The sequence below is a fragment of the Cervus canadensis genome, chromosome 14 (genome assembly GCF_019320065.1).
Source record: "Cervus canadensis isolate Bull #8, Minnesota chromosome 14, ASM1932006v1, whole genome shotgun sequence".
Taxonomy (NCBI): Eukaryota; Metazoa; Chordata; class Mammalia; order Artiodactyla; family Cervidae; genus Cervus; species Cervus canadensis.
Genome location: NC_057399.1, coordinates 23795082 through 23810453, shown reverse-complemented (window position 1 = coordinate 23810453; position 15372 = coordinate 23795082).

Here is a 15372-nt window from a genome sequence, read left to right as displayed (position 1 = left end):
GGGTGGCCATCCTAACTGACCCCGTGGTTTTAGAATTGCTATAATGATATCAGGGATGCGAAACAAAGATCTAAGTATGCTGCAGAGACTACTCCCACTGCAGAGGCTGTATACTTCTCCAGTTGAAAATTTTCCTTTGCCATAGTCCTAGTCAAACCAGATTGAATTGATGATCCAGTTTCAAAAAATGTTTTCTTTTATAAAAGGCATTTCATATCACTCTTCTCTCCAATAATAAATATGGAATCGGTCTTGAAACTTGACTGGAAACCTTACCTGTCCACAGGGAGGTTGTAAAAGGTTACTGGTTACCAGAGGAAGCCCAGACTGATATAAGGTGCCACGCTATTCAAGGTGCTCAGTCGTGCAGTCATGGCCGACTCTTTGCAACTGGACTGTAGCATGCCAGGCTCCTCTGTCCATGGAATTTTCCAGGCAAGAATGCTTGAGTGGGTTGCCATTTCCTTCTCCAGGTGATTCAAGATGGATATTGGTTATTTCCTTGTCACTTTCTATACCTATCCTTGCTCTGGGGTTATGAGAGTTATGATACATGCCAAAGGCAAAACGTAGTAAATCAACTCCTCTGAGAAGTATTCTCTTCTCTCTTTTCCTACAGTCCCCACATACTCTCACATCTTCCTGTGTGTTAATCAGGGTTTTCCAGAGAAACAGAAATAATAGGATGTGTAGAAATATATGTAAGAGGAGATTTATTATAAAAATTGGCTCCCACAGTTAAGGAGGCCAAAAAGTCCCACAGTCGGCTGTGAAGTTTAGAGTCAGGAAAGCCAGTGGTGTAATTCATTCAGAGTCTGAAGGCCTGAGAGCCAGGGGAGCCAACCTGTGAGGACAGGAGAAGATGGATGTCACAGTTCAGACAAAGAGATCAATTTCACCCTTACATTTTTTTTTTTAATTCTATTGAGGCTGTCAACAGGTTGGATGATGCCCACCTGTATTGGTAAAGGCAGTCTTCTTTACTTAGTCAACTGACTGAAATACTGGCCTGGAAACACCCTTACAGAGCACCAAGAAATGTCTTACCAGCTATCTTGGCATCCTTTAGTCCATTCAAGTTAACATAGAAAATTAGCCATCACACTGTATTTGCCCCCATTGTTAGAATTACTTACTCATTATAACTGTTCACTTATCTGTCTCCATCATAGACCTTAGACTCCAGACTCCTAGAAAGGTAGGGCTGGTGCTATCTGTTTGATCTCCCAGACCATGCCCCCTAACACTTGTGGGACAATTTTAGTGGCTAGAATTGTGTGCAGGGAGACGATTCAGCTGCCAACTGTCATGAAGCTTCTATACTTCTTTTGGCCAGGCTTTCCCTCCCAACCCCCACCCTGACCTCCCTTTTACCTCCATCTTTCTGCTTAAAAGGAGATAAATAATACAACACTTGTACAGTGGGTTTACATGTATTGTGTCATTCGTATTATTATTCCACAATAGTAGATGAAGTTTAAAAACTAAATACCATGTTCTTAAATTTGCAAATGTCTGGAACAAGAATTGGGAACAATGACAATTGTTGAGCTTGTTATTTTGAGCTTCCCAGAAGGTAATAACTATGGGGATTTTGTGGACATCTGAGAGAAGTGTATGCACAGATGGTTTGCCTTTTATTGGCCCGTTTTGCCCAGAAGGCAACACTAGCTGAAACAAAGGAGCCTTATACCAGAAGGGTACAGGGTCACAGCCTTCAGGGTGGCCCCGGCTCCTTGCTCTGTTCTCTCTCTCTCTCTTTCTCTCTCTCTGGCCTGTTCTATACTGCTCATCTCCTTACTTCATAATCTGGGACTTGGGACACTTTTCTTCTCTGGACTGGAAATGACAGAGCTGTCAAGCATTCATTTCTGGTTGGTGTCTCTGAGTCAGGTAAGTGATTAAAACTGGGCTCACACATATCCTCCCAACAGCCAAACAAGCATTTGGAAGTATAAGAAGAACTTGTTGGGGGAAGACACCCAGGAGAATGTTTTCTATGGTAAAGTCGGTGAGAAGCAGGTTTCCTTTGTGCCTAAAGAGATGACACCACTGGGAAGGCACCCTGTGGCGGAATCTCCATTAAGATGTCAAAGTAAACTGCATGAAATTGCTGCTAGAAAGCAGCTCAGATGAAAAAGCCCAGCATCATAGAACAAGAACTGTGATCATGGTAAGCTCTGACAACTATAATATAGTTGGCCAAGAGGGGAAAAATGCACTTGAACTCTGAGGAGGCCCATGATATCTTGGATAATCTCATCCAAATGTGTCATGGTCTTTTCTTTCTCTCTTCCCTCTCCCTTTTCTCCTCCTGCTCCTCTTTTCCATTCCCTTTCTTTTTCCTTCTTGACCTCTTTCTCTAGACCTCCTTCCTTCTGTTCCTTCCCTTCCCTCCTCTATCTTTGCTAATCATTCCTTCCTCTTCTTCAAATGCTCAGTGCCGCTTTGCATCAACAAACATGTACCAAACTACTGCTTGTGCCAATTACCATGCTAAGAGCTGGGCTATTGGTGAATCACTTCCATTTCCTGCCCAGCACCACGGGATAATTTGACGGGTTTTACTCAGCCCCTTCCTGCATCCCCAACCTCTATTTCCTGGAACATGTCCCACTCACCAGTCTTGGCATTCTTAATACGCAATATGGGCAACTGGGATTTTTCTCAATCTTACCAAAATTATCCTCAGAAAAGCTTGTTTTTTTAATTGATGTATAGCATATATTATAAGGGTAAATGTGCTTATTGTACAACTTGTTTCTAGTCAAGTCCCTGGGGTACAGCCTCCAACTGTTCCTTTTCCAGTAACATCTCTGCCCATTTCTCTCCTCTTAGAGATTCTGGAGCTGCCATTATTCCTGCCCTCAGGTAGTTTGCCCCCAAGGGGAGCAAAATTTAGATTAATTGCTTTAAAATTTTTTGATCACTCTGATAATCGATAAGACTAGCTGACATAACTGATTTAGAAATGCTCAATTTAGCAGACTGTTGTGCTTGGGCCCCAGGAAAGGGTGAAGCAGAGGAACAAGAAGCCAATTCTCGGGGCACTCACTAGGATTGCATAACAGGGAGAAGCATCAATTAACACAGGTTCTCGTCAAAACAACCGTAATGCCTTCATTTCCAGCCAGAGCAGAAACAGTTCATTCTGTAAGTAAAAAATAGCTTAGTTTCTGTTGCAGCCTGATTGAGATCAGCCAACTTTTAGGCAAGGAGCATGACTCTTCCTTGCTAAAGCTTTTGGCAAACTCTTTCCAGCTTTATGCAAGAGATTAGGTTAACTCTTGCAAAACTGGTTCACCAGGAACAATGACTAAGTGGATTTTTTTAGTATCTGGCATATTATGTCTGAGTGGCTATAAATATATTTACAAGCTGGAGTTTCAAGGGAGGGGAGTATTAGCTTGCTGGAAAACAAGCCAACTGCATTATGGACCTACACCCAGCCAGCAGGTTGTTTTCATCTTCACCTCTTGTACTTTTATTTTCTCTCTCAAGGACTTTATGTCATTTTTTTCTTTAACACTAAGGATTTCTCTCTCTCTTGTTCTTATTGTGAATGTGCATATCTGTTGTATGTGTGTGTATCTCTCTACGAGGGGGTGGAGAATCCTGTGCAGGTGTGTTCATGTTATTAAATGTGTATCTGCTTATTAATCTCTCCGGGGACGAAAGGCAATCGACACACAGGTGATGCTGTTATCCCTCCCTTTTTGCAGGTGGTGAATCTGAAAGCCACGAGAAGTTTTCTTTCAAACAGGAAGTGTTTTAGAGTCTGAACAATTTTGCATTTAGACAGTGCAGCTTTCAGCTCCAGATCTTGGCTGTGGGGCAAGCAGAGGATGTATCAACTGCAGACTTTGCCACAGGGCAGTGTTTCCTGCTTCTGTTCCCAGGAGCCACTGACAGGAGGGATGCTACCAACAAATTGATTGAAATAAGGATTTCCAATGAGGGAACTTTCTTGAAGTATAAAATATACTAATGTGCTTTGGGCATAGTCAAGAATGAGTTAACAGTACATGTCATTTTTTGTATTTATCATTGAAACCACATCACCTGCAGTCTTTCTCTAAGCCTAGCATTCTGAGAAACACTTCCCAGGGCACACAAAAGGAATGGAACGCGCGAGGCATCGCAGAATAGAAAACTAACCCGTCATAGTTCCTGTCGGTCGGTAGATAGTTTTCCACTTTTCACCACTGGAATTGATCTGAGGAGAGTAGACCGAATTGGGGACTCCTGTTTGAGGATACAGGGCTTCTGGAATTTTCCCTATTCCTTTATACTTTGCTCTATCATGTTCACTTTGAAAAATCAACATATTCCATTTGACTACAGAACCAAACCTTTCTCCAGAGTGAGGGGTTTTAACCACACATCTATTTAGGTGTTATTTATTATCTGTTACTTTGTCTTCTGTTTTTAAGTTCAGGTCAAATTCTGGTAACCTAGGCACATACTGAAACTGATCCTTTTACCACTCCTTTCTTCTCTGCAAGCTGCTTTCTCTGGTTTCTTCTAACTCATTACTGCTCTTGAATTGACAGCCTTGTCTTCCCAGTTCCCTGCGTCATCTGCTTGGTCTCTGCTGTCCAGTTCTCTCCTTGGAAATCTCAGACCCACATTTCTACGTGTTCGTGCTCTCCACTCTGACTGGCCTCAGAATCCCCCAGTGTCCATGCCAGTTCTCCTGATACCCAGTGTTTTGACTCAAGGATGAGGCCCAGAAGTCTCCACATCTAAATGATACCCCAGTGGATTCTGATGCTCACCTCGGATTGAGAAACACTGCTGTAGGTTCTGGGCACATAGGCCCCTATCTTTTTTCCTGGAACTCCTCCTGGATCATGATTCCATTTCCTCTTCCTCCGTCCTCAGAAGGAATAACAATGGAAATATTTGTAAAGTTTCTACTAGGTCTGAGGCGCTTGAAATATGTTGCTTCATTTCATCCTCACGATACTCTTCCGGAGTATATATCATTATCTTTAAGGATGAGGAAACCAAGATTCAGAGGGTCTGGGTAATTTTCCCAAAGTGCACAATTAGGGAATAACAGAGCGGTAGTTCAGACCATCACGTGTCAGCATCTGCAGCCCTTACTACTTAAAATGTGTCATTCCCGGATCAGCAGAATCAGCGTACTTTGGGATCTTGCTAGAAATTCAAATACCTGGGTGTCATCTCAGGCCTACTAAAACAGTTTCTTTGGGTGTGGGGTCTAAAAATCTGTATTTTACCCTAAGAAGCACCAACCTAGAGTACCATTTATTTCCCCACTATATTGTCTGGTTATTTTCCCTCATTTCTTGCCTCGAAGTAATTGCCTTATTTCTTTCCCGGTAACACCGCTCTCTGCTCACTGTGAAGTCTCACTCATTTCTTTCTCAAGCAGCAGTTTTATTACATACGCCCTTCTCATTTCCTTTATAGTCATGGTATCTGACTGAACGAACACAGGGCTCCGGCCCGGCTTCAGGTTTTGCCTTGTTTTGACTCCGTCTCTCAGTATCTTCCCTTGCACAGTTTAAGGCTGACTTCCAACTCTCTTTTCTAAACTTGAAGGTGCTCATGTACCTATGGGCACAGGCTACACATGAAGACTTAAGTTTGATCCTACAAACTAGTTGCCTCATTAATGTCTGTGCACTACAACTGGAAATATCTACCAGTGGTAGTCTACTTCAGGTTCGGGTTTCCAGACAAGAAATGCAAACATCCAGTGGCCTTGGAAGGAAAGTTTCATTTAACATTGAACTGTGTCTCTTCCAAGTGAAGCAAGGGTGGGAAGATTTTTGAATATGGATCTGCTGATAACATGGCACCTCCTCAAAGCTATAATCTCATTCAGGGGTGGATTATATCTAAATCAAACCAGAAATGCTCCCATGATGCTCTTCCCTCAGTAAGAAGTTTCAGGGTGTCAAACACCTCCTGGTATCTCTGCCTCTGTCTACATGTGCAGAAAGTCCAGGCTGCTCGGCAAAAGTCCGATTGCTCTAGAAAACATTTTGATCCTAACTTCAAAAGAATTTTTATGCTATTTGGACTATATTTGAAAAATGAATTTATTCCAATATCTTTAGCCTCACAAATAATTAATAATGGTTAGCAAAAGATTAGCATTTTGGAGTTCAAATTATATAAAGTTTCTTCAGATGGTTGATGCATCATTGTCATTTATTTATTTATATTGAAGTATAGTTGATTATAAATGAATTCATATTAGCTTCATGTGTACAACAGTGATTCAGTATTTTTATAGATTAGACTCCATTTAAAGCTATTACAAAACAATGTCTCTATTTCCTTGTGCTATACAATATATCCTTGCTGCTTACCTATTTTATACATAGATTTGTATCTCTTCATCTCACACTCCTATACATCCCCTCTTCCCACCGCTAACTGCTAGTTTGTTCTCTGTATCTGTAATGCATCATTGGTAGAAAAAGACAAAATAGAAAGTTGACAGGAAAAACTTAGTTCAGGGGTCTTTAGTTATTTTTCTTCAGTTACATTTAGCTTCCCGGATTGCTTCTTCAGTGCCACCTTTCACAAGAATATTCCATGAATAAATATTAGGTTCTGTCCCTGGCCATCTGTAATGGTCATGTTATTCTGTTCAATGGCTTGTTTATGGAATTGTATCCTAACTGGAATTGCAGTTGATACTTCAAGATGCATAGGGTACATTTATATCTTGCTTCTTTATTTCTAAATGTTTCTCACTGGGTTAGAGCTTCTAGCCATGAGTCCTCTTGAGTCAGCTTAATTATTAAAAGAAGAATTATAGTTTTACCATATAGTGACCTCGCAAGAAGCATTAATGCAGCTTGGTTTCAAATTCTGTTCACATTTAAATGTATTTTTTGATATATTTTGTTTAGCAGTCTATTCACCTTCTCACTGCCACTGTTTTTCCTGAGCATAGAACTCTATACCTAAACTCAATAATAAGAAGTTACACAGAAGTCTGGTTATTTTTATTAGTAAACTATTTTGGGGGTAAGCACTCCACATCTCATATTCTTATATCCCATAGAACTGTAAATAAGTCTGAATTTTTCCCCCTTGGGTTAAGAAACAATTTTGGAGATAACTGGCAGAAAACAAAATTAGTCAAACAGTGCTATCAATTTTCATGTTGAATAATTTTCGAGAGAATGATGGCATCTTATACTTAACAATAAACATGCAAGGATTTGTAAAAGTTGGCAAACTGCAAGAAAAACACATTTAGAAAATTGTGCTGTGAGTTAATATTCTGACTATACAGCTTATTTTTTTTCTTTTCTAAATGTTTAAAATGAAATTTAAAGCACAATTGATCTTGGCTTGCGTAGGCAGTCTGTATATTAACTGGGGATTTAGTTAATATCCAAAAGCTGATCTACTTCTGACAGTGAGGCCCAAATAGCCCCCTTGGAAGTTTCCACAGAGGTTGATTAATCTTTTTAAGTCTCTCTCCCTTCTTGTTGGCCTCTGCCTTCTTTAGTTGTGTGCTAATTTGCTACATTGAATCTTGATTGTATAAAATTGCTACCTTCATATATGGGGGAAAAGAAAACTTAATAAAACCCTTGATTTCGAAAATCTTGAATTTTTCATATTAGATTTTTTGAAGGGAAATCATTTAAATTTATTTCTGTTTTAACAGTAAAAGACCCTGATGCTGGGAAGGATTGAAGGGGGGAGGAAAACGGAGCAGCAGAGGATGAGATGATTAGAAAGCATCACCGACTCAATGGACATGGGTCTGAGCAAACTCTGGGAGATAGGGAAGAACAGGGAAGCCTGGCAAGCTAGAGTCAGTGGGGTCACAAAGAGTTGGACACGACTTAGCAACTGAACAAGAACCAAATGGTGTACTGATTAGATGTAGATTTGTTCAGTATGCTTTTTCAATGTTCTACTTCTTAAACCTCAGACTGAACCTCAGAAATACTGAGTCAATGATCTCTAATTCCCTGTTCAAAATTTTCATAGAGCAGAAACCTAAATGTCTCCTTTGTTATGACAAACAAAACCGATGACAACATCAAAATTTTTAAACTTCTAGGATTTTGTGTTAGGTGTTACATGGGTTTTACTTATTAGATATGTTCTAATAATCTTTGTTATTAAAGAGCAGATAAATTAACTTCACTACTTTAACCTCTTTGGCTCTGCCTCTTGCCACATGACTTTTCATTAGCAGTCTAAGAACAAATTATGCATCAGAATTTCAAATAAGAGTCCTTGTTTGCCTATTTAATATCCCCTCTGAGAAATATTGTGTGAGACCTTTTGTTTCAGAACTAAGTGCTAGGAAAATTTTGCTTTCCTCAAGTAATGGCATTTTTTTTTTCCTTTTGTATAATGAGATCCATGTAAGTGAACATATTTTCCTTTGTGCTTTGGCTGCCAGGAAGCTCAGAACCAAACTTGTAGCCCAACTTCTATGGCTGTGTAAGGTTCTATGGCCCACCTAGCTGGGCTCTTGATATTTATCTTCAGTCTTGACTTTTGTTGACAAATTATGGCATTATAAAAAAGTTGTAAAAGTTCTACAGGCTATCTGAAATTATGATAGATTAAGGTAGGCTATCAATAAACCCATCAATTAGTTGTTTAAAAAATAATGCAGTTATTGCAGGGAGATGAATTTGTGAATGATCTTTGGATTCATAGTCCAGAATGAATCCCATATCATTTCAGTATACATTTCATGTGCATTTACCATGTGCCAGACAAATGTGTTCCTGGCGGCAGGGTAGTTTCTAAGCGTTAGCAGAGTTACGTTTCTCAAGGATCTTTAGAGACTCTAGAAGGAGAGACAAATACAAATTAAGTAAGGCTAAATGAGATAGGTATTGAATAACAATAAAGTTTTGATATGAGAGTACAGGGAAACAGACAGTTTATTCTCCAACACCTTAAAAGATAGACATTTTTCAAAGGCAAAAAACTGTGGTCATTTCAATTCAAGGAGGTTGTAAGAATAAAGCATAATGTCACTAAATTGCAATGAGTAATGACAAAATGATGTTGCTACAGAATATTATTAATAGCAACAGATTATCATTAACACTGCTTCTTGAGGAAGATAGGTTTATATGGAGGTAGGTAGAATTTTTTAAAGGGGACTTCTGGGAATTTCACTACACTAGTCTTTATCATATGCATTTCAGTTGAAAAATTGTATTTCTCCTAACAGACTCACAGACTTTGGGGGAAGGGATAGTTAGGGAGTTGGGATGGAAACAGACACACTGCTATTTTAAAATGGATAACCAACAAGGACCTACTATATAGCACAGGGAAGTCTGCTCAACATTATGTATCAGCCTAAATGGGGAAAGAATTTGAAAAAGAATAGATACACACACACAAACATATATATATATATATATAACTGAGTCACTTTCTTCTATACCTGAAGCTAACATAACATTATAAATCAACTATACTCCAATATAAAATAAAAAGTAAAAAAAAAAAAAAAAAAAATGAGTAATAGACATTGTATTTCTCTTTTTTTTCTGGAGAGAAGAGTATCTCTAATGCCTATCAATCATAATTGGGGCTGTTTCTGAGTTGACAGTAACAATAAAGAGAGGAAGCAAATGAGGAAAGGAGAAGATAGTACAAGAAGAAAAGGGAAGGGAAAAATGATGACAGGGATTAACTGTATTTTCCTGAAGTGGAGACAGCACATGAGAATAAAGGGTATGTGAAAGTTTTCAAGGTAAAAAGTTTCTCAGGATTAGAATTGACCAAAATAGAGAATGCTAAAGAGACTATGGATATGGAAATTTCTTGGGAAGGATGGCAGTGAAAAATTATTAGATCAGATTGTTCTTTTGTTAGGGTCGAACATGGTGGCAATTTGACAAAGAACACAGTTTGATACAATTAAGCCATCAAGCTTAGGATGTGTGTTGTGTAGGGATGGGGCAGTGGGTTGGGGCACAGGTGGGCAGATAGGAGAAATCATGTATCCTTTCCCATATATTAATGCTGGATTCTGCTGACCATGTCACCACCTGAACTGGTTGGTAACTAATTTATAACAAGAAGAGCTGCTTGAGCAGAACCAGAGGGAAATTTCATAAGCAGCAATTGCAGTGATTCCTACTGGCTGGGTGTTTTCAGAAACAATTTACACAAGGGCTGATTTTGACATGCACTAATGTATACAGTTTAGCTGGTGTTTTGCATGGAAACTGCAATAAACCATTCTAACTGGTGCTTAATTTACATAGATTAGAGAGTTCCACAGGCCCACACATTAATGCTTGGGGATTTGGGGTCTTTTAATGGAGATGCCAGCTTGATTCAGATAAATATCCAATTTTAGGAAATCCAGTTAAAGTTTGCTTGATACAAACCAGACCATCTTATTTTATTTTAATTTACTTTTTATCTACCAAGTTATTTATTTGGTCAATGATTGTAATATTAAAAGCTTGGAGACAAATGTCCATCAACAAGGAACTGATTATCTAGTGTCTACCCATGAAATTAAATGTATGCCTTTAAAACAATAAGGCATGTAACAATAGCACACCATCTAAGATGTGTACTTAAATTAAAAAGGAATATGCAGAACAATGTGTAAATTATGCTAACATAAGTGTTTAAAAAGTGATGGCATCCCGTGTATACATATAACCTGTATATGCCTGGCGTTCCACTGGAAGACCACTAATTAGAGAAACTAAAGACAGTGGCTGGCCTGGAAGGAAATATTAGGGGCCGAGAGTAGGAAAGAGACTTAACTTTTCACTGTCTCTTTTCAAACTAGTCAGTCTTAACTTGAGTTTCTTTTATTTACTCTTGTCTAGGGGGCTTAAATTAGCTTTCCATCTCTTTCCAAGATTCAGGACAAAGAGAATCACTGTGTCAATATCAGGCAGGAGAACTTTGATTTTCTAGTCCCATTTTATGTATATCTGGATGCGTCCCCCACAACCTGGATCAGAGCATCCCCGGCCTTAGTGTGACTTTTGTAAAAGGTTCTTCTTCAGCCAGATGGATGAGAAAGATTTCCTCCTTCTGCTTGGAGATAGCACAGTGAGCAGAGTTGGGTGGATCTCATCCATGGCTTATCTCTGAGGTTAGGTACTGTGGTGAAGTCTGCACACTGCACTACCATTTGTGGTGGCCCTGATCTGCGTCACCTTCCTGGACAGACTATGAGTTCCAGGTTCCTCACCTGGTGTGTCACTAACAGAAAACTCAAGCTCTGGGTAGATCATTGCACCTGCCCTAGTTTTCCACCTGCTCTCACAGTCTCCCAGGTGACAGGGTCCAAGGAAGTAATTGTAAGTTGATGTGATGAATGATATATAGCCCCTCACAGCCCTTCAATCTGTGAAGGGCTTACAAAGAGTGAAGAGGAAGCCACTCTGATGGTGGAAGTTGCATCAGGTGGGGCTGTCTAGGTCAGAGTTTCTCCACCAGGGCCCTCCAAGGGACCTCTAGTGCACTTCGGAGACGTTTTTGGTTGTCTCAACTGGGGGTGGTGGGGTTACTGGCATCACCAGCGGATGAAGGCCAGGGATGTTGCTGAACATCTTTCCGTGCGCAGAATAATGTGCCCCAACAGAGAACTATCTAGCCCAAAATATTAATAGTGCTGACATTGAGAAAGCTGGTCATATGCTGTGGTGGCAAACAATTTTTTAAAATCTCAGTGGCTTAACTCAACAGATAGTGATACCTCCCTCATGCTGGGTTGGCAGTGCAGCCCTGCTCACCAGCGTCATCACCTTTCAGCCTGGGTGGTAAGGGAGCCCTGGGGAGTCAGACTCCTTCCACTGGGGAGTCTGGCTAATGGTGTCTGTGTGGACTTCCACCATCACTGTGACAGGAGAAGGGAATTTGGTGGATGGCACAGGAGGTTTTAGACGTCTGCCCAGAATTGGCACATATAATTTCCGTTGGCGGTAATCTATCATATGACCAAACCTAAATTCACAGCAGGTGGGAAGTGCATTTTTGTCTTGTACCCAGGAGGAGGAGAGAGTGGGAATTGCTTTGGACTGCCCACGTGACTGCTATCCTGACGGTAGTGCTGGCTGTGGTCTAGGTGCAGGGATTTAAGGGAGTCTGCTGCTGCCTAACAAACCACCCCACACTTAGGGGCTGAAGATAACAGCAGTCATTTAATTAGCTCATGAAGCTGAAATCTGGCTAGGTCTGGGAGGGAACAGCTCATCTCTACACCATGTGGCGTCAGTTGGGACAGCTCGAAAACTGGGAGCCGGAATCATCTGAAAGCTTGATCGCTCATATGTCTGGCAGTTGATACCGGCTCTAGACTGAGACCTCAGCTGTGACTGTCAGCTGGACCACCTACACTTGGCCTCTACATGCGGCTGTTTGGCTTCCTCACAGCATGGTGGCTGGGTTCCAAGGCAGAAGGTAAATGCTGCCAGTTTCTTAAAGCCTGTGTCTGGAAACTGGCGCAGCATCACTTCTACCGTATTCTCTTTATTGAGAAGTTACAGAGCCCAAATTTAAGGGAGAGAACATAGATCCCGTGTTTCAATAGGAGGAAGGCCGAAGAATCTGGGGGCTATGTTTTAAAATGTTCTCAGTTAAGTGACGCAGTAGAAGAAATGTCAAGATTTCTTTAGGTGGAGTTTGGGGAATGAGCATGCTGGACAAAAGCACATTCAAATCTGAATTAATTCTCAGTGTTCTAGATGGTCTTGCCTCCTAGCTACGCACTCCTAGTGCTGACATAAGCCTTATAAAAATGTTTCAATCCAATTATAAAATATATACCAAATGTACTGTTTTAATAATGTGAAGTGCAATCCAGGTTTGTTGTTGTTCAATCACCCAGTCATGTCGGACTCTCTGTGCCCCATGGACTGCAGCATGCCAGGCCTCCCTGTCCTTCACCATCTCCTGGAGTGTGCCCAAGTTCACGTTCATTGCATCGGTGATGCCATCCAGCCATCTCACCCTCTGACACCCTCTTCTTCTGCCCTCAATCTTTCCCTGCATACCTTACTAGCATGGGAGATGAGTGCAGTTGTCCAATGGTTATACCTTCAGACCGGGGGGACTCAACTGTTGGTGTCATATCTTTTGGCCTTTTATACAGTTTATGAGATTCTCACGGCAAGTATACTGGGGTGGTTTGCCATTCCCTCCTGCAGTGGATCACGGTTTGTTAGAACTCTCAGCTCTGACCCACCCATCTTGGGTGGCCCTGCACGGCATTGCTCATAGCTTCATTGAGTTATGCAAGTCCCTTCGCCATGACAAGGCAATGATCCATGAAGGGGCAATCTGGGTTGATTTTGATTTAATTGTCTAAAATTATACATGCTTTATTCTAATGTAAACAAATGAATTTTAAAAATCAGTTTTCTTTAGTAATAATAATAGTTTAGTTCATAATAATAGGTTAGTTTATCTCAATTTTGGGATTTAGCAGATTAGTGGCACTCACTCTGCTTTGGATTCATTTTGCTTTCAACTGCATGGTTCAATTTTGACTTTAAAGCAGGCTGGACTTGACCTGAAGTACTTTCTTCAGGAATCAGATGCAACAGGACTTGAGGAATAGCATAAACGGGCCATTGTTTTCCTAATTTTGAGAAGGGGATTATAACTGCTACCTACGTGTTTTCCTATCTTTCCAGAGTAAATCCTAGTAGCATTGGCTGTGGGTCATGGAACTACAGAATTATACAGCAGAGAGCATCTTTCAAGGTCATCAAAGTTGAGCTTCTTCATCTTGCATGTGAGAAAAGTGAGAATCAATGAAACAAGGTGACCTCCTGGAGTTACAGCTCAGTTACACCGAAAGAGCAAGTGCAGTTGGTACATGCGGAGGGGACCCACTGATGAATCACAGGGAATTGAATGTTTCCCTCTGTGTTCCACTGGGGGAGAAACAGCTTCTAAGCTTCTGCGGCATTGGCTTCTCTTGTGACCCCATCCCAGCCCTTGGCTGCATCTACTCCACATCCCCAAGCCTGGACCACTCCATCTGCCTTCTGTTTATGCACGGACAGCTGCCTTTCCCCTCATCCTTTGTTCTTGTCCTTTCAAATACAAGCGGGAGTTGCTCCAATGATAGCGAATTCAGTTCATGAAAAATTCTATAACAAGTGTACTTGACCATTTGATCTCTGGCTTCTCCTGCATATTTGCCCTTTATACCCTGAGAGCCATAAACTTCATTTCCTTGGAGCAGATTTCAATTTCAATGGAAAGGAAATAACTGTGTAGCCTTCAAGCTGAGCTCAGTTCAAATAAGAATCAAGCAAAGCTCAACCCTGGGCATTATGGATACTCAGGCACTGAATCAGGCTGTGGAAATCTCTCTGAAAATCACTCTGAAAACACAGCTTTATGTTTATGGTGTTGGAAAACTCCTGACATGGGTTCAAATTCCAGCCACACCATTTCCTAACTGTGTGATCTGGGCAAGATGCTTAAGCTCTGTAGACTCAGTTACTCCTTATGTAATTGGGAACACTAATTAATGTGTCCAAAATGTTGTTTAGCCATTCAACAAATATTTGCTAATACATCCTGTGTGTCAGACTCTTACAGTTTATGATCCAGTGAGGCTGCGGAGTCACAGTGAGTTCAGCAGCAGTACTGGTTCTCAGGCTTGGTCTTCAACATGAAGCTCTTACGCAATACCAAAACCTGGGCCCCATCGGCAGTGATTTGGATTTAGTTGTTTAGAGTAGATTCTTGTAGATTGTAATGGATGCCAGGGCTGAGAATTACTTAGAGGGAGGCTTTAATGGATGTGAAGAAGAACAGCAAAGCTACTACTGTAGCCCAGAGAAGAAATGATGGAATAGATTTTTGACAGTAGCAGGGGTTTCCCTGATGGCTCAGTTGGTAAAGAATCCACATGCAATGTGGGAGACCTGGGTTCAATCCCTGGGTTGGAAAGATCCCCTGGAGAAGGGAAAGGCTACCCACTCCAGTATTCTGGCCTGGAGAATTCCATGGACTGTATAGCCATGGGGTTGCAAAGAGTCAGACACGACTGAACAGCTTTCACTTTCAGGGACCCTGAACCTGTAGCTATAGAGCAGTGATTCTCAGACTGTACAGGACTTCCGATCACTGGAGGTGTTGTTAAAATGCAGATATCTGGGCCCCCTTGATTCAGTAGTCCTTGGTTGGGACCTGAGGATTTGCATTTCCAACCAGTTCCCTGGAGATATTAACATTGCTGGTTTGGAGACCACATTGGAGAATGACTGATCTAGAGAAAAGCTGTCAGATTTGGTAGATAAAATGCACAAAATTTGGTGATAGAGGGTCTGTGTACCTAAGGGTGAGGGAGACTGCAGGGATTCTCTTTGGTTTTCCGAATTTTGCCCCTGGAAGTAT